Here is a 25,356-nt window from a genome sequence, read left to right as displayed (position 1 = left end):
AATGGGGCCTCAGGAGAAGCTCGTGATCCGGAAGGCACGGCTTCAGGGCTGGAAGCTGCTGGCAGTTCCCCACCCTCGGGTGCTGTTGACCCGGTTACCATGACACGAGGGGGGAGGGGAGAGGGGTTCCGCGCAATGTCCCGATCCCATCGATTGCCGCATGGCGTCGACAGAGTCGGCGGTTCGCTCCATCGCGGTGATTAGACGCGACATATCCTCCGACTATCGGTCTGAATGCGCCGTGGTGTTTCCGGCTATCGCAGCCATGGCCTTGAGCAGCTCTCGACCTATGTCGTCGCTGACCTCTGACAGATGCACCATGTCCTGGTACGCACCTAGTCGTCTTGCAGCAATGGATCTTTGCTGCACCAACCTCCGTTGCTGGGGGTGCCTAGCTGTGCACCGCTTGGTCCCGCAGAATCCGAGGAGACACAGGGGATCGAGTCGGTGGTGAAGGATGCTCCAGCTGGTTCAGATGTAAATTGTTATCTGCTGTTCCTCCTCCTCTATCTCCAACCCCACCTCCACCTCCACTGGCTCCAGGATGAGCAGCTCTTCCTTTTACTCTTCTTCTTGCTCCTCCTCAGTGGGTCTCTCTGAGAGGTCTGGTTTGCTGTGGGCTGAATCCTCAGAGCCTGGAAGTACAAAACAACATTTAAGTGCTTGGCACCAGGGGAGGGGTCAGGGCTAGGGGTCGGTCAGGGTTACATGAGTACATGAGTACAGTCACGTAAGCACAGTCTTACTTAAGCGTCCACCACTGCTGCATTACTGCATTACAGACCGGGGATTGTATTGAACTTACCATCCTGTGTGGGTGGGTCAGCTCCAACATCGGTGGTGCCATCCCCGACCAGCGACAGGGCTCGGATCTCTATATCCGTTAAGGCTTCTTGGGCTGTGGCTCCTCCCCCCGTGTGCCGCTGATCAGCTGCTATTGCAGATCCCTTCTTCTGCAGAAATGAAAGTAAATGAAAGTAAAAATCTTCAATCCATTTAACATCGCACACACACACACACACACACAGATACACACAGATACACACACATACTAAACACTAGTCCTTATTTGAATCTACCATTAATGTCCAAGCAACGTACAATGTACATTAATTGGGATAAATAACATCATCCATGTGACACTGAATCTACATTTACATGGTACATGGCACATGGGGGGTGTGTAAATAAAATCATTACTTATTCTTGCTACCCTCACCAGGTCCTTCCATCTCTTATGACACCTTTATCCGGTGCGTACCATTGTACTTGTGGAGGAGATGGCCTCCCCGATCTCGCCCCATGTCTTGTTGTAGAACTTTGGGACGGGCTTTCTACGGCCACCCATGGTTAAATCTGAATATCTTTGGGTGACGTTTGACAGCAGGGCAGGTTGCTCCATGTCATCGAAGGTGAGTGCCCTCAGCCTCCCGTCCTTCTCGATATTCCGGAGCTTACATACCTTCTTTTTACTCATTTCTATTTATTATATTATATCTGATTGTTATTTATTAAATATGTATTATTATTGATATTATTATTTGTTATTGATATTATTTAATTATTGAATTTCTGATCTTATCAAAATGCCCTCAACTGCTTTCCTGCTCCTTATCATTCTCTCCCTCTCACTCCAACTCTCTGCGCATGCGCGGGTGACCCCTGACCCCAGAATTGCGGGGAAAAGGGAGCTCTTAAAAAAAAGGCAAAAAAAAAAAATGTTGCGCATGCGCAGTGCCACGCTGCACCGGCCATCAAGAAAAAAGTCGATCTTGATCAACTATAATGGTGAATACCGCCCATTGCACACCGCCCATTGCACACCGCTCGCACACCGCTCGCACACCGCCCATTGCACACCGCCCATTGCACACCGCTTGCACACCGCTCGCACACCGCTCGCACACCGCCCATTGCACACCGCCCATTGCACACCGCTTGCACACCGCTCGCACACCGCTCGCACACCGCCCATTGCACACCGCCCATTGCACACCGCCCATTGCACACCGCTTGCACACCGCTCGCACACCGCTCGCACACCGCCCATTGCACACCGCCCATTGCACACCGCTCGCACACCGCTCGCACACCGCCCATTGCACACCGCCCATTGCACACCGCCCATTGCACACCGCCCATTGCACACCGCTCGCACACCGCCCATTGCACACCGCTCACACACTGCTCGCACACCGCCCATTGCACCCCGCCCATTGCACACCGCCCATTGCACACCGTCCATTGCACACCGCTCGCACACCGCCCATTGCACACCGCCCATTGCACACCGCTCGCACACCGCCCATTGCACACCGCCCATTGCACACCGCCCATTGCACACCGCTCGCACACCACTCGCATACCACTGAAAAAAAAAAATTAGCGGACTTCGATCTCGGCGGTATTCCAGCGGTTCTAAACCACACACTGCCGGAATACCGCCGAGAAGCGTGCAGACCTTAAATCCCCATGAATTTTGAGCCCTATCTGTGCAGCATGGAGCTAAAATGGGGCTTACAACCTTTTATTGCCATTGTGGAGCAAAAGCACTTTGCACCAATGCTACAGTTGTAATCTAAATACTGCCCTAAACACATACACATGGGTCAGAGGATAACAACAAAGGTACAGACCTTTATTTTTCCTTTCTTACATTATTTAAGTATATATTAAATATACATAAAACTGAAGTACCCGAGTCAATTGGTTGTTTTCTAGCATTTCATGACTGAAGTAGCAAAACTGTGTGAAATGGGGTATGACAGATTCCTACGTTGATAATCTAAACAGGTAATCAGCACACCTCTGCACACCTCCACATTTGCAGGGTTGCTTATTCTGTCATTACATTTTCTAGGTTTAGTCATACATCTGTCAAGTTAATGTTGAATCAGAAAGCGTAGGACCTGAGGGCACAGAACTCCCGTCAGTTCATCAATTTCAACTCCAAGTGCTTCATGTTGCACTGCAGGATGGAAATGAGATTATCACCTAGAGCTTTGCTGAAACTACAGTCAAGCTACCCTCCACCATTGCTGTGTTGAAAATACAAACATTGGCAGTGGATGCAACATGACTTTGAATCACAAAATTCTTTAAGTATTACATATCCATGTTTGCTTGTTGTCAGGAAGCATAAAATAATCAGTAAGACACAGACTGGATTAACAGAAATGGTAAAAACCCAGTATGCTAAGCAAATACAATTTTGCATTGAAATATAGCTGAAGCATTAAAGTAATTTTAATGACGCGTTGCTAGCTAGATCTCCGTGATGATTGCTTTACCACCAGCTCAGATTACCTTTGCTGTGTCATGCATTAGTGTCATCAATAGTTCTGGAGCTCCCCAAGACAGGGCTCATACATTCGATGACGCACTCATACCATCAATGTTGTAACAAGCTTTGCGGTACAGGTACGCCTCAAAGTCAATCTAAAGAAAACAAGGTATTCTGTATGTACAAATCCAACTGTCAAGAAATAGAATGACCTTAGATACCGTATAAATATCAATTAACCAAAGCAGTGTTAGCTGGGAAGGCAACAGCTTAAAACACTTAGCAATAGACTCTGTGACTTTGAATAAATAGGTTTATATAGGGTTCTAATGAGAAAAACATGCCAATAGGAACTGACAACAATTAGACTAGCTGCTATTTTAAGCCTAGTTTAAATAAGATTATGGATTTATTAAAGTCCCAAGATCCATCTGTTGAAACATTAACCCCATTTATTTTGCTCTGTGGGAATGAATCATGGAAGTTTTAAAAAAACATCAACAAACTGTTGGCTGCAGGGAGACATTTGTTGAAAAAAATTGTGAAACAGAATTGTTTGAGTTATTGCTCTCACCTCCCAGTTACTCATTTTCCCCCTTGTTATGTGAAAATAGACTATTTCAAAATATCAATTCCCAATCGTGCAAATGACTCCTGCCCACATGTAAAAAAGAATTGGACTGGATTTTGCGTTAAGAATAACAGTGAGGCTATCGACACTCATCGTTATTATGGAGTAAATGGGCCAGCAACTTCTGGAGTCCGCACATACTCAGTTAAAAGTGAAAATCCAGAAGTTGCTGTCTGAGTTGCCTGGCTTCTCCACAAGCTTCACTACACAGGTACCTCACTGAGAGACTTGGCATTAAAATAAATGATGGGCGGAAGTTGCAGCACTTATCCACTAAACACACCAGAAAAAGTTCAGGCTGATGCATTCAGGTGTAAGTGAATGTCTAACGGTGTGATAAATCTTAAATACTGCCAAACAACCTCTCTTGCACTGAAAATTTACTTTTACAAGTGTGGAGTCTCATTCTGTCAAATTTTAATTATTGTTGGAGATTTTCTTTTAAAAAATGGTTTTTATTTTTTTTTCTGTCTTTTAGTTCTCTCTCTTAATCCCATCTTTCTTTCTCTCTCTTTATTTTGCCATCTGTACACAATCTTATATTGAATTCAATATGCTAATTTGTACTTCCTGGTTCAGTCTCTGCATGGCTCAGTGAGGATTCTTCAATCTGATTGGTTGAAGAGACACACTGTTGCTTGACCTGGTTACACACACCAAAGATCCCCTGTAGAGGGCGCCGCACTGGATATGATCCTCTTGGAACGGTAAATTGCCGCTTAAAAGCCCACGAAAAGTCTTTGGGCAGCTGTCAGCGTGATGAAAGGCAAGTGGCATTCCTTCGCTGTCAGCGTGATGAAAGGCAAGTGCCATTCCTTCGCTGTCAACTGCAAAATCTGGACCAATCATCATCATCATCATCATCACTATGTGTGAGGCGCTGCCAACTTAGTGTATCATTCACTAATTTAAATGTTGCTACTGGTGTGAAAGAGGTATGCATACCTTTTTTAATGGCATTATTGAAATGGTATAAATGTGATGCACTAAAATGAACATTTCAGTACCAGAGTACTTTAAGTATGTGGCAGTTTTCTATTTTAGTTATTCTCAATGAACCTGCACATGTAAATTACATTTAATTAGAATAATTTATTCATGCCCTTTTTTCTACTTGGAAAACGACTAAATCCACTAAGTTTCAGAAAGGTAGGACCTTTCAAAAATATCAGCTTAACTAACATAACGAACAATACACAAGTGACAGAATTGGTATATTTGACAAAAGAGATCCAGGATATGCAATCCAAATGCTTGGGGTATGATCTCGATGATATAACTGTCTCATAGCCCATGACTAATAGCCTACATTTTTTACATTTGAATATTGGGAAGACCGAAGCCGTTGTTTTCAGGCCCCGCCACAAATTCCATTCCTTGCCATTGACTCTGTCCCCCTTCCTAACATCTTTCTGAGGCTGAACCACACTGTTCACAATCTTGGTGCCATATTTGGCCCTAAAATGAGCTTCCGATCAAATATCCACGCCATAGCTAAGACCGCCTATTTCCATCTCCGTAACATCGCCTGTCTCCGCCCTTGCCTCAGCTCATCTGCTGCTGAAACCCTCATCCATGCCTTTGTTACCTTTAGACTTGACTATTCCAACGCCCTCCTGTCTGGCCTCCCATGTTCTACCCTACAGAAACTTGAGGTCATTTAAAACTCGGCTGTCCATGTCCTAACTCGTACCAAGTCCCGTTCACCCATCACCCCTGTGCTCACTGACCTACATTGGCTCCCAGATAAGCAGCACCTCAATTTCAAAATTCTCATCCTTGTTTTCAAATCCCTCCATGGCCTCGCCCATCCCTATCTCTGTAATCTCCTCCAGCTCCCACAACCCCCCCCCCCCGAGATATCTATGCTCCTCTAATTCTGCCCTCTTGAGCATCCCTAATTATAATTGCTCAACCATTGGTGGCCATGCCTTCTGTTGCCTGGGCCCGAAGGTCTGGTATTCCCTCCTTAAACCTCTCCGTCTCTCTTTCCTCCTTTAAGATGTTCCTGAAAACCTACCTCTTTGACCAAGCTTTTGGTCATCTGCCCTAATTGCTCCTTATTTGGCACAGTGTCAAATTGTTTTGTGTTATAATACTCCTGTGAAGCTTCATGGGATGTTTTACTATGTTGAAGGTGTTATACAAGTTATTGTTATTGTTGTTGAGGTAAGAGGCAGTGGAGACTTTATGGGTAGAATTAAGAAACAGAAAATAATTTAAGATTGTAGTGGGAGTTGTGCATAGGCCCCCTGGTAGCAACTATGAAGTGGTAGATTGTATAAATGCAGAGATTAGACAAGCATGTAGCAAAGGCAGAGTGGTTTTAATGGGGGATTTTACATGTCATATTGATTGGGATAAGCAAACTAGCACCTATTAGAAAGGTAGTGAATTTCTTGAGTGTGTCCGGGATAATTTTCTGCAACATGTCCTAGGGCCAACAAGAGTGCATGCCATATTAGATTTAGTAATGAGTAATAAACTAGATTTAGTTAACAGCCTAACAGTGCGTAAAGATTTATCTAATATTGATCATAACATGATCGACTGCAACGTAGCCTTTGAAAGGGAGAACGTGAAACAACTACTAAGCTTCTAGATTTGGGTAAACAGGATGAGACAGAGATTGTCCACAGTAAACTGGGTAAACCTGTTAATGGGTAAAAAAAATCAGAAGGTCAGTGGGAGATGTTCAAAAAAGAATTCAAGGTGATACAGAACCAGGTTATATTCCTGAAGGGCAAGAGCTAAACGTGCCAAAAATAATAGCCATAGACAACTAAAGAGGTAAGATAAAGCATAAAATTAAAAGAAAAAGCATACAAAAATGCAAAAAAAGCACAGATCTTGGCGAATGCGAAAGATACACAGAATAGCAAAGGGTCACAAAACAGATAGTAAGAGCGACAAAAAGGGAGTATGAAAAGAAACTTACAAGGGATATCAAAATCAACACAAAAAATGTTACAATTATATTAGGAAAAAGAGAGTGGTCAGGAGCAATGCTGGCCCTTTGAAAACTGAAAGCAGTGATATTGTCGATGATAATAAGAAAATGGTGGACATGTTGAATAATTACTTTGCGTCAGTATTTACAGTGGAAGAAGAGGATAGCATACCGGAAATCCCAAGGAGACTAATATTGAATCAGGGACAGAGACTCAATAACATTAATGTAAGTAAAATAAATAACAATAATAAAGAAAATATTGGGCTGGATTTTAGGCTTTTCTGTTTTTGGGGCGGAAACAGAGGTGGGGTGGAAAGTTACCGGCCGGGAATAAGTTGCGCTTTAGTAAGGAAGTTTGGGCATCTGGGCCCTGCGCCAGGGTGTGCAGCATGAAGGGAGGCGTTGTGCAATTTTTGAGGTGCAAAAATGGGAAACTCGCAAACTAAAGTGCCGGGCCGTGTGTGCTCCGAGAGAGGCCTTGGGTGGGGGGGAGGGGGACACCTTAAAAAAAAAACAACAAAACATTCCCAAAACGTTGCCCACGCCACCACAACACAAATCGCTAAAAACATTAAAAGAAAAAATGCACTTACCTTTACAGCACTTTACCTTCATCACCGCCGCCGGTATGGCTGGACCGCTCTGGTCATTGTGAGCCGTGATTCCAGGCGTACGGGTCGGGTTTGCGTCAAAACCCGCACGGTGTCGCGACGAGAGGCGTTGCACACCCGGCACAGCCCTTCCCAGCGGTGCTGCTCAGCGCCACCGCAAAACCCGACCCGAAGCTCGCGACAGGACGCGGGAGACCTTGCCGTCCCATTTCACGCCATTCCAGGGCGAGACCCAGAGCGCAAAGGACCGGAAAATGCAGCCCAACGGCACTAAAGAGTGACAAAACCCCAGGACCAGATGGTTTCCATGCTAGGGTTTTAAAGGAAGTAGCTGAGCACATTGCAGATGCCCCAACTATAATCTTCTAAAGTTCTCCTGATTCAGGAACCGTTTCTTTAGATTGGAAAATTATGCATGTCATTCCGCTATTTAAGAATGGCGAGAGAGGGAAACCAAGGAATTATAAGAAACTAAGAAATAGGAGCAGGAGTAGGCCCTTTGGCCCCTCGAGCCTGCTCCGCCATTCAATAAGATCATGGTTGATCTGATCCTGGCCTCAACACCACTCCCCCGCCCGCTCCCCATAACTTTGACTCCCTTATCATTCAAAAATCTGTCCATCTCCACCTTAAATATATTCAAAGATCCAACCTCCACATGTCTCTGGGGCAGAGAATTCCAAAGATCCATGACCCTCTGAGAGAAGAAATTCCTGCTCATTTCTGTTTTAAATGGGCGACCCCTTATTCTGAAACAATGCCCCCTAGTTCTAGATGCTCCATGAGGGGAAACATCCTCTCTGCATCTACCCTGTCAAGCCCCCTCAGAATCTTATATGTTTCAATAAGATCACCTCTCATTTTCTAAACTCCAAGGAGTATAGGCCCAAACTGCTCAACCTTTCTTCCTATGACAACCCCTTCATCTCAGGAATCAACCTCGTGAACCTTCTCTGAACTGCCTCCAATGCAAGTATATCCTTCCTTAAATAAGGAGAGCAAAAATGTACACAGTACTCCAGGTGTGGTCTTATCAACACCCTGTACAGTTGGAGCAGGACTTCCCTACTTTTATACTCCATTCCCTTTGCAATAAAGGTCAATCCTCTAGCCACGCTAATATATTACCCCCAACCCCGTGAGCTCTTATCTTGTGCAGTAATCTTTTGTGTGGCACCTTATCGAATGCTTTCTGAAAATCCAAATATACAACATCAACCTGATTCTCCTTTATGCACTCTGCTCGTTACATCCTCAAAGAATTCCAGCAAATTTGTCAAACATGATTTCCCTTTCATAAAACCATGCTGACTCTGCTTACCGGTAACTGCATTATGATTTTCTAAATGTCCTGCTATTATTTCCGTAATGATGGACTCCAGCATTTTCCCAATGACAGATGTTAGGCTAACTGGTCTATAGTTTCCTACAGTCTTTCGCCCTCCTTTATTAAATAGAGGTGTTACACTTGCAGTTCTCCAGTCTGCTAGGACCTCTACAGAACTGAGGGAATTTTGGTAGATTACAACCAATGCACCCACTATCTCTGCAGCTACTTCTTTTAAGGCCCTAGGATGCATGCCATCAGGTCCAGAGGACGTCCACCTTTAGTCCCATTAGTTTGCCTAGTACTTTATCTCTAGTAATTTTGATTGTTTTAAGTTCTTCCCCCGCAGTAGCTCCTTGATTATGCATTATTGGGATGTTTTTAGTGTCCTCTACCGTGAAAATCGAGACAAAACATTTGTGCAAAGTCTCCCTGTTTCCCATTATTAATTCTCCAGTCCCATTCTCTAAGAGACCAATGTTTACTTTAGCTACTCGCTTCCTTTTTATATACCTGTGGAAGCTCTTACTGTCTGCTTTTATATTTCTTACTAGTTTACTCTCATAAGCTATCTTCTCTATTTTTATCATTTTTTTAGTCATCCTTTGCTGGTTTCTAAAAATTTCCCAATCCTCTGGCCTTCCACTGTCCTTTGCAACATTGTATGCCTTTGTTTTCAATTTTATATCATCCTTTACTTCCTTAGTTAGCCAGGGATGGTTCATCCTTCTCTTAGCATCTTTATTTCTCACTGGAATAAATCTTTGCTGAGTTATGAAATAGCTCCTGAAATGTTTGCCAGTGCGTTTCTACAGTCTTACCCTGTAATATATTTTCCCAGTCCACTTTAATCAACTCTGCCTTCATATCTTTCCAATTACCTTTATTTGTGTTCAGGACACTAGTTTGAAATCTAGCTTTCTCACCCTCAAACTGAATTTGAAATTCTACAATGCTATGATCACTCTTCTCAAGAGGATCCTTCACTACAAGATCATTAATTAATCCAGACTCATTACACATTACCAGATTTAAAATAGTTTGCTCCTTGGTTGATTCCACAACATATTATACCAAGAAAGCATCCTGCATACACTCTATGAACTCTTCCTCAAGGTTAACATTGCCAATTTGATTTGTTTAATCAATATGAAGATTAAAATCGCCCATGATTATTGCTATACCTTTTTCCAAGTCATTATTTCTTGATTTATACTTGTGCCACAGGATGGCTACTATCTGGGGGCCTGTAGACACTCCCACCAGTAACTTATTTCCCTTATTATTTCTTATCTCCACCCAAACTGATTCTACATCTTGATCTTCTGAGCCAATATAATTTCTTACTATTGTACTGATCTCATCTCTTATTAACAGAGCTCACCCACCTCCTTTTCCTTTCTGCCTATCCTTACGAGATGGCAAATATCCCTGAATATTTAGTTCCCAGCCTTGGTCACCTTGCAACCACATCTCTGTAATGGCAATCAGATTAGACCCATTTATTTCTATTTGTGCCGTCAACTCATCTATCTTGTTACGGCTGCTTCATGCATTCTGATATTGAGCTTTTAATTTTGTCTTATGTGTATACGCTCTGATCCTACTTGTCCCACTCTGGTTATCATAACCCCTATCGCTACCCTGCACTTTTGCCTTCTCCTTTCTCTTTGACTTATTAAATTTCTGCTCACTGGATCCCTGCCCCCCACTATTTAGTTTAAAGCGCTATCTACAGCCCTAGTTATTCGATTCGCCAGGACACTGGTCCCAGCCTGGTTCAAGTGAAGTCCGTCCCGATGAAACAGCTCCCTCCTATCCCAGTACTGGTGCCAGTGCCCCATGAATTGAAACCCATTCCTCCCACATCGATCTTTGAGCCATATGTTCATCTTTCTGACCCTATTTAACCTATGCAAATTTGCTCGTGGCTCAGGTAGTAATCTAGAGATTATTACCCTTGTGGTTCTGCCATTTTAATTTAATCTTTAGCTGCTCATACTCCCTCAGCAGCTCTTTCTTTGTCCTACCTATGTTGTTGGTACCCATGTGGACCACGACAACTGGATCTTCCCCCTCCCACTCCAAGTTCCTCACCAGCCCAGAGGAGATGTCCTTAACCCTGGCACCGGGCAGGGAACACAGCCTTTGGGACTCATGCTCGCGACTGCAGAGAACAGTATCCATCCCCCTAATGATACTGTCCCCTACCATTACAACATTTCTTTTTACTCCTCCCACTTGAATGCCCCCTGTACCACAATGCTGTGGTCAGTTTGCTCATCCTCTCTGCAGTCCTTGCTCTCATCCACACAGGGAGCAATAATCTCATACCTGTTGGACAAGAGCAAGGGCTGAGGCTCCTCCGTGACTATCTCCTGGGTCCCCATACCTGCCTCGCTCACAGTCCCTGACCACGGACCAAATTTGAGACAATTAATCTAATTGGTGTGACTGCCTCCTGGAAGATAGCGTCCAGGTAACTCTCCCCATCCCCGATGTGTCGCAGTGTCCGCAGCTTGTACTCCAGCTCATCGACACGGAGCTGAAGTTCCTCGAGCTTCACATACTTGCACAGGTCGCCGTGGACCTCAATGGTGTCCACCAGCTCCCACATGCAACAGCAGAAACACACCACCTGCCCTGCCATCTCTAATGTATTCAATTAGTTAAGATTTGAAGTTTTGAATGTTTAGAATCCCAGCTCTTAATTTAAACCAATGCCCAAGAAAAGAGAGAAAAACTGACCAACCAAACTGACCAACCCAGCAGCTAGTGAAATATCACTTACCTATGTTTATTTTTTAAATTGATTTTAATCTTTCCCCCTCTTCTCCGAATTCTAGGTTTAAATCAAAATGTTAAACTAAAATTCACTATGTACAGCTTCAACTTGCCCAATACTTACCAGAAATTCCCACTCTTTCCAAATTCCCAAATAAACCACTCTGTTTAACTCCACTCTGTTTAAGACTTCTCTGTGCAGACAAGTTAGTCTAATATCTGTTGGGAATTACTCGAGTGTATAATTAAAGATAGGGTGACTGAACACTTCAAAAATGTTCCTATGATCAGAGAGAGCCAGCATGGATTTGTGAAAGGTAGGTCATGCCTGATAAATCTGATAGAATTATTTGTGGAGGTGACTAAATGAGTGTTCAGGGGAATGTCTATGAATATTATTTATGTGGATTTCCACAATGCATTTGATAAAGTTCCTCATAAGGGACAAATAGAAGCCCCTGGTATTGAAGACACATCATTGACCTGGTTAGGAAATTGGCTGAGTGCCAGGAGACAGAGAGTAGGGATAATGGACAGGTGCTCTAATTGGCAAGATTTTTGTTTATTCGTTCCTGGATCTGGGTGTCGCTAGCAAGCCCAGCATTTATTGCCCATCCCCAATTGCCCTTGAGAAGGTGGTGGTGAGCCATCTTCTTAGACCGCTGCAGTCCGTGTGGTGAAGTTAGGGAGGGAGTTCTAGGATTTTGACTCAGAGATGATGAAGGAACAACAATATATTTCCAAGTCAGGATGGTGTGTAACTTGGAGGGGAGATTGGAGGTGATGGTGTTCCCATGCACCTGCTGCCCTTGTCCTTCTAGGTGGTAGAGGTTGTGGGTTTGGGAGATGCTGTTGAAGAAGCCTTTGCGAGTTGCTGCAGTGCATCTTGTAGATGGTACACACTGCAGCCAAGGTGTGCCGGTGTGGAGGGAGTGAATGTTTAAGGTGGTGGATGGGGTGCCAATCAAATGGGCTGCTTTGTCCTGGATTGTGTCGAGCTTCTTGAGTATTGTTGGAGCTACACTCACCCAGACAAGTGGAGAGTATTCCATCACACTCCTGACTTGTGCCTTGTAGATGGTGGAAAGGCTTGTGGGGAGTCAGGAGGTGAGAAACTTGCTACAGAATACCCAGCCTCTGACCTACTTTTGTCACAGTATTTATGTGGCTGGTCTAGTTAAGTTTCTGGTCAATGGTGACCCCGAGGATGTTGATGGTGGGAGATTCGGTGATGGTAATGCTGTTGAATGTCAAGGGGCGGTGGTTAGAATCTCTCTTGTTGGAGATAGTCATCGCCTGACACTTGTGTGGCGCAAATGTTACTTTCCACTTATCAACCCAAGCCTGAATGTCATCCAGGTCTTGCTGCATTCGGGCATGGACTGCTTCATTATCTGAGGAGTTGCGAATGGAACTGAACACATTGCAATCATCAATGCAAATTCCCACATCTGACCTTATGAAGGAGGGAAGTTAATTGATGAAGCAGCTGAATATGGTTGGGCCTAGGACACTGTCCTGAGGAACTCATGTGGTGCTGTCCTGGGGCTGAGATGATTGTCCTTCAACCACCACAACCACCTTCCTTTGTGCTAGGTATGACTCCGGCCAGGGGAGAGATGCCCCCCTGATTCCCATTGACTTCAGTTTTATTAGAGCTCCTTGATGCCACACTCAGTTAAATGCTGCCTTGATGTCAAGGTCAGTCACTCTCACCTGACCTCTGGAATTTTGTCCATGTTTGGACCAAGGCTGTAAAGAGATCTGGAGCTGAGTGGTCCTGGCCAAATCCAAACTGAGCAGCGGTGAGCAAGTTATTGGTGAGTAAATGCTGCTTGACAGCACTGTTGATGACACCTTCCATCACTTTGCTGATGATTGAGAGTAGACTGATGGGGCGGTAATTGGCCACATTGAATTTGTCCTGCTGTTTGCGGATAGGACATAACTGGGCAGTTTTCCACATTGTTGGGCAGATGCCAGTGTTGTAGCTGTACTGGAACAGCTTGGCTAGAGGCACAGCTAGTTCTGGAGCACAAGTCTTCAGCACTACAGCCAGGATTTTGTCGGGGGCCATAACCTTTGCTGTATCCAGTGCACTCAGCCGTTTCTTAATATCATGTGGAGTGAATCAAATTGGCTGAAAACTGGCTTCTGTGATGCTGGGGACCTCAGGAGGAGGCCAATATGGGTCATCCACTCAGCCCTTCTGGCTGAAGATGGTTGCAAACACTTCAACTTTGTCTTTTGCACTTGCGTGCTGGGCTCCTCCATCAGTAAGGATGGGGATGTTCATGGAGCCTCCTCCTCCCATTAATTGTTTCATTGGCCACTAACATTCACGACTGGATGTAGCAGGATTGCAGAGCTTTGATCTGATCCATTGATTGTGGGATTGTTTAGCTCTATATAGCATGTAGTCCTGAGTTGCAGATTCCCCAGGTTGGCACCTCATTTTTAGGTACACCTGGTGCTGCTTCTGACATGCTCTTCCCAACACCTCATTGAACCAGAAGTGGTTGCCTGGTTTAATGGCAATGGAAGAGTGAGGGATATGCCGGGCCATGAAGTTACAGATTGTGGTGGAATACATTCTGCTGCTGCTGGCGGCCCACAGCACCTCATGGATGCCCAGTTTTGAGCTGCTAGATCTGTTCTGAATCTATCCCACTTAGCTCGGTGGTAGTGCCACACAAGATGATAGAGGGTGTCCTCAGTGTGAAGATGGGACTTCGTCTCCACAGGTACTGTGCAGTGGTCACTGCTACCAATACTGTCATGGAAAGATGCATCTGAGACACATAGATTGGTGAGGACAAAGGCCCAATTTGCCAGCTACGTCCTTCAGGATTTGGCCAGCTCAGTCAGAGGTGCTATTGAGCCATTTTGTTGATGGACATCGGTCTGCCACCCAAACTATATTCTGTACCCTTGCTACCCTCAGTGCTTCTTCCAACTGGTGTTCAACATGGAGGAGTACTGATTCATCAACTGAGGGAGGGTGGTAGGTGGTATCAGCAGGAGGTTTCCTTGCCCATGGTTGACCTGATGCCATGATACTTCATGGGGTCCGGAGTCAATGTTGAGGACTCCTCAGGCCACTTGCTCCAGACTGTATACCATTGCACTGCCTCCTTTGGTGGAACAAGACATACTCAGGGATGGTGATGCAGGAATCTGCAGGGTCGACTGGGCTGGGTGTGCCTTTGTTGTGTCCGAAGCTGGTTGGTCCATTCAGATTTCGTCAGATTAAGTGAATGGTCAAAACTGTGGGAAATGGATTTTAATGTAGGCAAATGTGAGGTCATCCACTTTGGACCTTAAAAGGATAGAACAGGGTACTTTCTAAATGGTGAATAACTAACAACAGTGGAGGCCCAAAGTGACTTGGGGGTCAGGTACATAGATCATTAAAATGTCATGAACAGGTACAAAAAATAATCAAAAAGGCTATTGCAATTGTGGCCTTCATATCTGGAGGACGAGAATATAAGTGGGTAAAAGTAAAAGCTATACAACGCCCTGGTTAGACCACGTCTGGAGTATTGTGAGCCGTTCTGGGCAACGCACCCTAGGAAGGATATATTGGCCTTGGAGGGAGTATGACGTAGGTTTACCAGAATGATATCTGGACTCCAAGGGTTAAATTACGAGGAGAGATTACACAAATTAGGGTTGTATTCCCTAGAATTTAGAAGGTTAAGGAGTGATTTGGTCAGTTTCCAAGATATTAAGGAGAACTGATCGGATAGATAGAGAGAAACTATTTCCGCTGGTTGGGGAGTCTAGGACTAGGGGCATAGTCTGAAAATTAGAGGCAGACCTTTCAGGAGTGAAATTAGGAAACAATTCTACACACAAAGGGCCAAAATTCGCGGCCACTACAGGCAGATACGAAGTACACATGCGCTCATAGGGGCCGCACAGGTTACGGGTTTAGGTATGCGAGCGCGTGCGCCTAAACCCGGAACTTGCGATCGGTCAAGAATCCTCTTGACAGATCGCATGGATCCGGAGGAAAAGGGTCTCCGTGTGTGGAGAGTTGGGCTATTTGCTCAACTTCTGCCCAGCGAATGCAAGGCCTGTTTTTACCAGTGTAAGCGTTTTAAAAAATAGAAAAATTAAATGTTATCACTCATTTATACATTAAAAACCCTATCCTTTAAGGTAAGTTTATTTTTAGCCCTGTTAAAACATTTAAAAAAATTCCCCCCCAAAAATTTGGTACAAAATATTTAATTAATTTGCATTTTAATTAATTTTAAATATGTAATGTATTTGTGTGTTATGGCAACTCCGTAGACACAGAACTCACCATAAGTATGAATGGGAATACCCCCATTTGGTTGGCTGGGCCAGCCCATGTGATCCTGGGACGTGTACGAAACACATATGCTGCTGGGATACTTGGGCCCCTACACAGGCCTTCACCTAGAGGCCCAGGACCACAAGTCTCCGAACCTCCACCAGGTATTTTCATGGAAACTTTTGCGGTCGGAGCCTCTGACCGCAATTCTGGGCCAAAGACTGGTAGGGGTTTGGAACTCTCTTCTACAAATGGCAATTGATGCTCGATCAATTGTTAGTTTTAATTTCAAATCTGAGATTGGTATATTTTTGTTAACTAAAGTTACTGAGGGACATGGGCCAAAGACGGGTATAGTGAGTTAGGTCCCAGATCAGCCATTGAATGGCGGGACAGGCTCGAGGGGCTCAATGGCCTACTCGTGATCCTATGTTCCTATGTCTGACAATTCTTCATAATTGATGCTGCTTAAACTGTATGTTTGTGATTCAGATGATGAGGTTGCAAATTCTACTCGATGTGTGGTTTGCAGATGTCACAGTGAATTGTCACAGTGCTGCCTATTCCCAATTGGGCCATCATCTCGGTGACATGTGAAAAGCAGTTCATGAACATTACATCACCATAACAATTTTATTACTATAATCCTATTATACATTTTTTTAAACTGATATGATCTCACAAAGTGGACAACATTTTTGATTCAGACCTGGGAACATGAAGAGGGAGAAAAACCATCGGAAGGAGTATTTAAAGAGGAGGTTTTTCACTGAAAAGGTTAAGCATCCCAGAGATGGCTATTTAATGGATAAGAGAGTAAACTTTTAATCTGCTTCATCGTTATCCTGCAATGCGACATGAACATGGGAAAAAATGCTACTGAATATTGCATGAACTCGAGTACAATTTACACTTTCTGAAGTTGCCGAATTGGGTTCTGACTCTGCGAGGAGTGACACCATCTCCAGGGGCACGGATCAGAATTTCAGCAGGCACACTGTGCTGAAATCAGGAGCAGTGCGCACCCGAATTTTTGATACGCACCCACAGAGGCAAATCTGTCCCCATCTGCATGCAAATAAAGGCCAGCAGCTGTGCAGTGCCTGTGCCTGCAATTCCCCACATGATTAGGACCTCATCTCAGCCGGCACACCAGGGAGTCGGCACTTCCACCGAGCAAGGGAGAGTGAGATAGCAAATCAACCTCTGACGGTCTTGCTCATCTTCCACTTAGAGGGTTACAGAAGCAGAAGCCTTGAGCAAAAGCCTGGCCATTGGCAGTTAAGAGTCTATGTAGGACATGGGGAAGGTGGCCTAAAGCAGGGGATGTAACTAATAATATTGGAAGGAATAAAAATAAAACAATTTAAAAAGCAAGCGGCACTAGTATTTGAGATCACAGTCACTCCTTTGGGGGAACTGTAATACAAAATCTCATTATCAAACGGTCCTCTACTTGACTGCACTTACTGAAAATATCATTCAATTTTTTTAAACCACCTTTGATGTCACTAAGGAATAAAGTTTGAATTCAGTGTACACTCAATTAGGTTGCATGCCATATTTTCCGGGGTTTTTTGCTAGGAAGCTAAATTTCCTTTAGATTGGCAGCTTAGTCCTTCTGGGAGCAGGAGGAATAGAAGCGTTATTTGTAAATGAGGACAAATGCAATAAAAGATAATATATACTTGGGAATTATTACAAGGCAGTAATACAATCAAGGGCTTCAAATAATCTGAAAAGCTACGAGATAAAAACTTGAGCAGCTTATACCTATTACTGGAGCCCAGAGAATAAATATTGCCTTGTAGTAATTCTCAAGTACCCATTTCTCATTGTATCTGTTACTGTATACAATTATGTCTCCGCCTACCTCCTCTGGGCTTTAGATTTACATAGAATTACGTAGAAATTACAGCAAACAGACCATTTGGCCCAACTGGTCTATGCCGATGTTTATGCTCCACACAAATCTCCTCCCACCCTACTCCATCTGACCTTATCAGCATATCCTATTCTTTTCTCCCTCATGTACTTATTTAGCTTCCCCTTACATGTACCTGCATGTGTCAGCTGTGGTTCAGTGGGTAACTCTCTCACCTCTGAGTCAGAAGGGTGTGGGTTCAAGTCCCACTCCAGAGACTTGAGCACAAAATCTAGTCTGATACTCCACTGCAGTGCTGAGGGAGAGTTGTTCGGACGAAGGTGCTGTCTTTCAGAAGAGACGTTAAACCGTGGCCTTGTTTGCTCTCTCAGGTGGATGTAGAAAATCCCATGGCACTATTCAAAGAAGAGCAGGGGAGTTCTTGACCAATTTTTATCCCTTAACCAACATCAAATACAGATTCTGCTGTAAGGTCATCGACCTGAAATGTTGGCCAGAATTTTCTGGGGCACAGCTGGCGGGTCAGGTAGGAAAATTGATTTTTTTTTGACAGTGGGTCGTGAACCCACCACAACGTGCCTTTCCCATGGTGCTTCTGTGATCTCGGATCGGACCCGACCTGCAGAGGCAGGCGACCCAATTAAAACAATTATTGGCTTGTTGACAGACCCTTAATAATGATTTTAACCATACCTTTTAACTTTAACTGCTAACCCACGGGGTCCATGCTGCTCATGGACCACATCTGTTAACCTGAGGCGGGAGTTGAATGGCCATTGAATCAGCTGATTAGTTCACAGATTGAAATGTACTATAAATCCCACCTCACAGCTGTTCACTTAACGCAGAATCCGTTGCTTACTCTATTTGGAAGACAGATTGACCTTTATGCAGACTGCAAGTGTTTAGAGCTAACTCTCTATCCAGTGTCACCTTATTGGAACAACCTCTCTCATCATTGACAGATTGATTCTGTCATCTCAACTTCACCTGCCATCTATTCCATCATCATGGGTACAGTGTATTCTGTCTCACCTTGGTCCTTAGAATCTGACCACGATCAGCCCCAACACCAGCAGCTCTAGGCACACTAGCAGCACCAACAACAACACCAACCTTCTCCGCAATCACCTGATGCTGCACAGGACAGAGGGCATCAACATCTAAACACGTTGCTGTCTGGGAGGCCAGGAATGGCCTCACCATGGACAGATTTACTTCACTTGACATTGTGCACTCTGGCTGCTACATGATGTGCCACCCTACGCCAACACCATAAAGCATCCCTACAATGTCCAAGACATTCCTTTCACAATCATCACCATTGCAGGGGGTACCATTATGTCTCACCATTCACTACAACTCACTAAACCACTTCCAAAGGTGCACTCAAATTTGTCCAAGAACACAAAGTGTTGAAAATAAAGGTTTCAATGTTTGGCAGCACATTAACAAAAACTTTACATGAACATTGGATAAAACACCCAAGTCACTACCCATGTGTGCTGTTAGTTGGTACGATTGCATTAGGATGAGGGTGAGTGTGAGGGGTGGCTAGGGAGATGGGGATATGCTAATTTAGATAGAGAGGGATGGGTGGAGTAAGGATGTGCAGGAGTTGGGTTGGGAAGGCAGAGTGATGGGGATGTGATGAGTGGCACAGCAGGATGAAGGTGAGTGTGGCTTTGTACGAACATTTCCTGATCTAATGAGGTCAGTGAAAGGTTTGTGCCACTGCACCCAGGTCCTCCTGACCACATCCCTGCCTGTGCTCTCCTGTGTAACGTGCAAGCCGGCTGTCTTGATCTCCTGGGGAGGTCTCTTCCGACTATCGGAAGGGAAGAAGACCTCTCTGCAAGCTCTTACTCCCTCCATAAGCATATGGAGGAAGTCATGGGAGAACCTGGGTGCACCCCCCTGCCTCTGTGCATTGCTTGTCAGTGTTTGCAGCACTTCAATGCTGTAGAACACCTGAAAGCACAAGTACCTCTCAATCACCAACTCCCTCAAAACCTATCCAAATCTCCCTCACATGTTTCTAGCCTATCTGCTTGTGCTGCCTTCCTGGTCCATTTGTCCCACAGGTTCACCAGCCTCTGCATCACCTTCCCTCTGCTAAGCTGGAACCCAAAATGAGCTCGATTTCTAGACTTTGCAATGTGCAGTAACTAGAGAATGGGTCTTTGAACAACAATACACATTTTTCATTGGACCAATAATACTGTAACTGTAGCAATCGAAGGTGAGGTGAGAGAGACTGCCCTTACCATCAAGGCAGCATTTGACCGAGTGTGGCATCAAAGAGCCCTAGTAAGGGAGATAAGTGCATTTAAAATGGAAAGAGAGGATATATTAAATAAACAAATCAAACTTAAAGAATATATAACCCCTGGTCTGGATGGATTGCATCCAAGCAGTTTTTTAAAATCTAAGGAAGAGATAGAAGAGGCATTACTACACATATTTAATAATTTGTTAGAAAAAGGCATAATGCCAGAGGACTGATGGATAGCTAACGTAATACCTATATTTAAGAAGGTAAAAGAACATGTCCAGAGATTTATAGACCAGCCAGCTTAACACCGGTGGTAGGAAAAATAATGGAATCTCTGCCAAAGGGGAATATAGAAGAACATCTAGAAACCAAAAATATAATAATGAATAGTCAGCATGAAATTCAAAAGGGGAAGTCTTGCTTGATCAACCGCATTGAATTTTTTGAAGAGGTAACAGAGAGAGTAGACAATGGTAATGCAATAGATGTACTTTATCTAGATTTCCAAAAGACCTTCGATAAAGTACCCCTTAAAAGACTGATGAACAAGGTCAGAGAATGCAGTATCAGGGGAAAAGTAGCAGATTGGATAGCCAGCTGTCTTCAAGACAGAAAGCAGAGAGTCGGGGTAAAGGGTCACAGTGGCAGAAGTGGGTAGTGGTATTCCACAAGGATCAGTGCTGGGACCATTGATGTTTACAATTTATATTAAGGCTCTAATTTTTAAGCTCTGTCCCCTAGTCCTAGATTCACCAACTAGCAGAAATATTTTCTCTCTACCCTATCTGTTCCCTTTAACAGAAACATAGAAACATAAAAAATAGGTGTAGGAGTAGGCCATTCGGCCCTTCAATAAGATCATGGCTGATCATTCACCTCAGTACCCCTTTCCTGCTTTCTCTCCATACCCCTTGATCCCTTTAGCAGTAAGAGCCATATCTAACTCCCTCTTGAATATCTCCAATGAACTGGCATCAACAACTCTCTGCGGTAGGGAATTCCACAGATTAACAACTCTCTGAGTGAAGAAGTTTCTTCTCATCTCAGTCCTAAATGGCCTGCCCCTTATCCTAAGACTATGTCCCCTGGTTCTGGACTTCCCCAACATCGGGAACATTCTTCCCGCATCTAACCTGTCCAGTCCTGTCAGCATTTTATATGTTTCTATGAGATTCCCTCTCATCCTTCTAAACTCCAGTGAATATAGACCCAGTCGATCTAGTCTCTCCTCATATGTCAGTCCTGAAAACTTTGATCAAATCACTCATTAATCTTCTAAATTTCAAGAAATACAATCCTAGTTTGTGTAATTTCTCCTCGTAATTTAACCCTTTAGTCCAGGTAACATTTTGATAAACCTATGCTGCACTCCCTCCAAGGCCAATATATCCTTCCTCCCACATTATAACAGTGACTACACTCAAAGTACTTCATTGGCTGTAAAGCGCTTTGAGACGTCCAGTAGTCATGAAAGGTGCTATATAAATGCAAGTCTTTTGTTGTGTTCATACTCTATTTTTTGTTACAGGACACTGGACAGGCATTAGGACCCTGTGGAAGCTATTCACACACTGCTGTAAACAAGCTGGTTCATGCTGGTTTTGGCCTACCATTTTGGGAATTGCTATAAAGGACACAGTTAGTTACATTACCCCTGTTGCAGTTAGTCTGTTTATTTATGTACACAACATAATTTGGCGATGAGGATGAATCAAATTAACCCCCCTACCCCCCTGCCTTTCCTCTCCACACCCAGGGATCCTTCAATCTGTGGCCGAGATGGATAAAAAGCTTTTCTACGTACATCACGGCGAGTGGGTTAGACTTCGACAACGTAACACCAGCTCGCCACCGTGTAATACTTATCCACTCCTCGGCACCGAAGACCAACGCATCTTTGGCCAAATTGAAGACACGGAATCCTACGACAAAGCGCCCAAGAGAAATATTTTGGGCCAAAGAAAAGTATCATGATTGAGAAATACAAATTTCGTCAAAGGGGGCAAGGGAACGGTGAACCAATCAAACAGTGTATCACTTCATTAACTGAACTGGCCGCTACATGTAACGTTGGAGCATTCACAGAGGAAATGATCAGGGATTCAATTATTGAGAAAACAATGATCCCCTGCATTCGGGAACGCTTGCTAATGGAGGATGACAAAATGACATTGGACAAAGCAACTCATTTGGCCATCCAGATCGAATCAGCACTTTCCGATTCAAAAGCAGTCAGATCCCCTGCTCCCCCTGTGCAGCAGACTTCAGCTACAACCCATGTGCAAGGCGTTCGTCCAAAGCGGATATCACAGCAGAGACCCAGGGCTAGTAATAAGCCGCCCACTATGGATCGTGGGCCTAACTTTCACTGCTTTAACTGTGGAGACAAATCACATTCATCAGAGTCCTAACTGCCCTGCACGTGGGAAGAAATGCTCTGCGTGTGGTAAAATGAACCATTTTATTAGTGCCTGTCACTCATCACAGCATATTTGACATGTGGACACCTCCGATAATGATGAACCCAGTATAGTTTACACCATTAGTGACATTTCGCACATCAGTTCGGGCAAATTCAAGAACAGTGATGTAAACATTGACGGCACGCCCATTTGCCTCCTCATTGACCTTGGAGCCAAAGTCTCCATATTGAGCGAGGCTGTGTACATGTCACGTCGATCATCACTCAGTCCATCAGAAACCTTGTCTCTTGCGACAAACTCAAAACCGAATCACAGAGTGATGCTACGCTCCAGCACATGTGCCACTTCCTCCAGAGTGAATGGCCTAAGCAAATTCTAGAAGAGCTGAAATCCTTCCACAGAATTTGTGATGAATTTTCCGTTTGGAACGATGGCTGCCTAGCTCGTGGTGATAGAGCAGTAATTCCCAAGTCGCTTCGACAGCGCGTTCTCTCATTAGCACACGGTGAACACCCTGGCATTGTCCGCATGAAGCAGAGATGTCGCGATTCAGTATGGTGGCCTGGGATTGACACTCACACCGAGGAGTTTGTCTCACACTGCGAAGCTTGCAGTCTGAGCGAAAAGGCCACAAGATCCAACCAGCGCCAATGAAGCCCATTCCATGGCCACAAAGACCATGGCAACAACTTCAGTTGGATATCTTCAGTCCAGTTGAAGCAGCTCCACAGCACCCCCAGCGTTTCCTTGTTGTAGTACATGACCTGCATTCCAAATGGCCAGAAATCGCTACAACAAGTTCAGTGACCTCATCAACGATCATCACTATTCTGCAGCGTATGTTCATGAAGTGGGGCCTCCCAGAGATCATAATCACTGACAGTGGACCACAGTTTCTGTCCAACCAGTTCGCGGATTTCCTCACTCATCATGCTATCAAGCATCGCCTTACTGCTCGGTACAATCCTCAAAGCAACGGAGGTGTTGAGCAATTTAACTGTGTCATCAAAGATGGTTTGAAAGCCAACCTCACAGCGGGCCAAACATTCGATGAAGTAATTCAAACCATTCTCCGCACATATTGTTCGACAAAGCACTCGCTAACAGGGAAGACACCCGCTGAGCTCATGATTGAGCGGAATCTTCGCTGGGTACTGGACGTTCTCAAACCCCCAGCCAAACGTAGCGTGAAGATAACCACACTCGCATCCCAGATTTCGGAACGCCAAGGAAGAGTGACGTTGTAAACTGACACAAAACGACGCGCTCAAAAGCCCCAACTGAAAAACGGAGATTGGGTCAGAGTTAAGCGCCCAAATCATGGTCATAAGCTCGCATCTTCACTTCCGCCTCCAAAACAGATCGGATGAAAGTTCAGCCCTCACACCTACGAGCTCAATGATGGAACTTGATGGAATGTTCATAGACTGATCCCAACTCACAGTCCAACAGACCAGCAGAATGGAACAGAGGCACCGTTCTGTTTCCCAACCGAAAACCTCGATCAAACACCGCTAGCTCCATGCCGGTCTCAACGTATCGGAACACTGCCTGGCTCCCTCAAGGACTTTGTTTGTTCATAAACTGTGTTTTCAGAAGGGGGGAAATATGTTGTGTGCATACTCTATTTGTTTGTTACAGAAGACTAGGCAGACATTAGGGGCTAGAACCTCCACTTTTTTTGCATGCTTAACGCCCACTTAACGCCCATTTATCGCCCATTTTGGCACAAAATGGAAACTGACGGGCATTTTTAGGAAACTTATTGCCGAGTGTTACTTTCCCCATGTGCTTAACTCCAGGAAAAATATTACCTCCCGCCCACTTTTTTGTGGGCGGAATCATCAGAATGGGCAAAATCAACGCCCATAATATCAACCAGCGTTACTTTCCGCACTGATTTAATGCCGAGATTCAATATTAACACCTGCCCACTTTTTTTTGTCGTAACGAGCATATTTACCGAAACTAGCGGCCATGAGATCGCCCAATGTCACTTTCACCACCTCGTACACATATCGCCCACAATATTGCTCGCCCAAAAAAACGCCCAGAAAAAATGGAACTAACCGGAACTAATCACAGCGTTATGGATGCCATGCTCTGGATCACATGTTGGATCCTTTAAAAGGCTGCTGTGCTTCAACCTCAGCAGAGTTCGGATGTACTCTGTAGGTCGTTGGAGTTGATGTGAACATCTCTACAAATATCTTGACCATATTGTGACCGATTGGAATTGAATAGGTGTCTTCGTCGGGACATTCCTTGTTTGTGACCAATCAATGGAAAACAGAGAGCTACTGCAATGGGGCCTGTCTTTTCTCACCCTCTCTTGGTGACCAATTACATGCAGCAGACTCGCCGGAGGTACACTCCACTGCATTATGTGGCCAATGTAAGACGTGACAGACAGATGAGGAGGACCAAACGTTACAGCCCCCGCAAGTACAGGGAGAAGCAGTCTTACCTCGACTTGCCCGACACCACCTGCCTTCGGAGACTGCGCTTTCACAAAGAAGTTATCACTGAGGTATGCCAGCTGATAAGGGCATACCTCTGCAACCTGCCAGCACCATCAGTACTGCACTGTCCATCGAGGTCAAAGTCACCGCGGCCCTGTTGTTTTACGCCTCGGGTTCTTTTCAGGCCACAGCTGGTGACATTTGCGGACTTTCTCAGCATGCCACACATCGCTTCATTAGACAGGTCACTGAAGCCCTGTACGCATGCAGGAGGGACTTGATCATCTTCCCTATGACCAGGGAGGCACAGAGTGAGAGGGCTCTAGGATTCTCCAGAATTGCAAACTTCCCCAAGGTGCAGGGAGTAATAGACTGTATGTACATCGCGATGCGGCCACTTTTTCAGGATGCAGAGG

Source organism: Pristiophorus japonicus, chromosome 15 (genome assembly GCF_044704955.1).
Source record: "Pristiophorus japonicus isolate sPriJap1 chromosome 15, sPriJap1.hap1, whole genome shotgun sequence".
NCBI classification, from domain to species: domain Eukaryota; kingdom Metazoa; phylum Chordata; class Chondrichthyes; family Pristiophoridae; genus Pristiophorus; species Pristiophorus japonicus.
The sequence above is the reverse complement of the archived record's forward strand: the minus strand, read 5'-3'. Positions refer to the sequence as shown.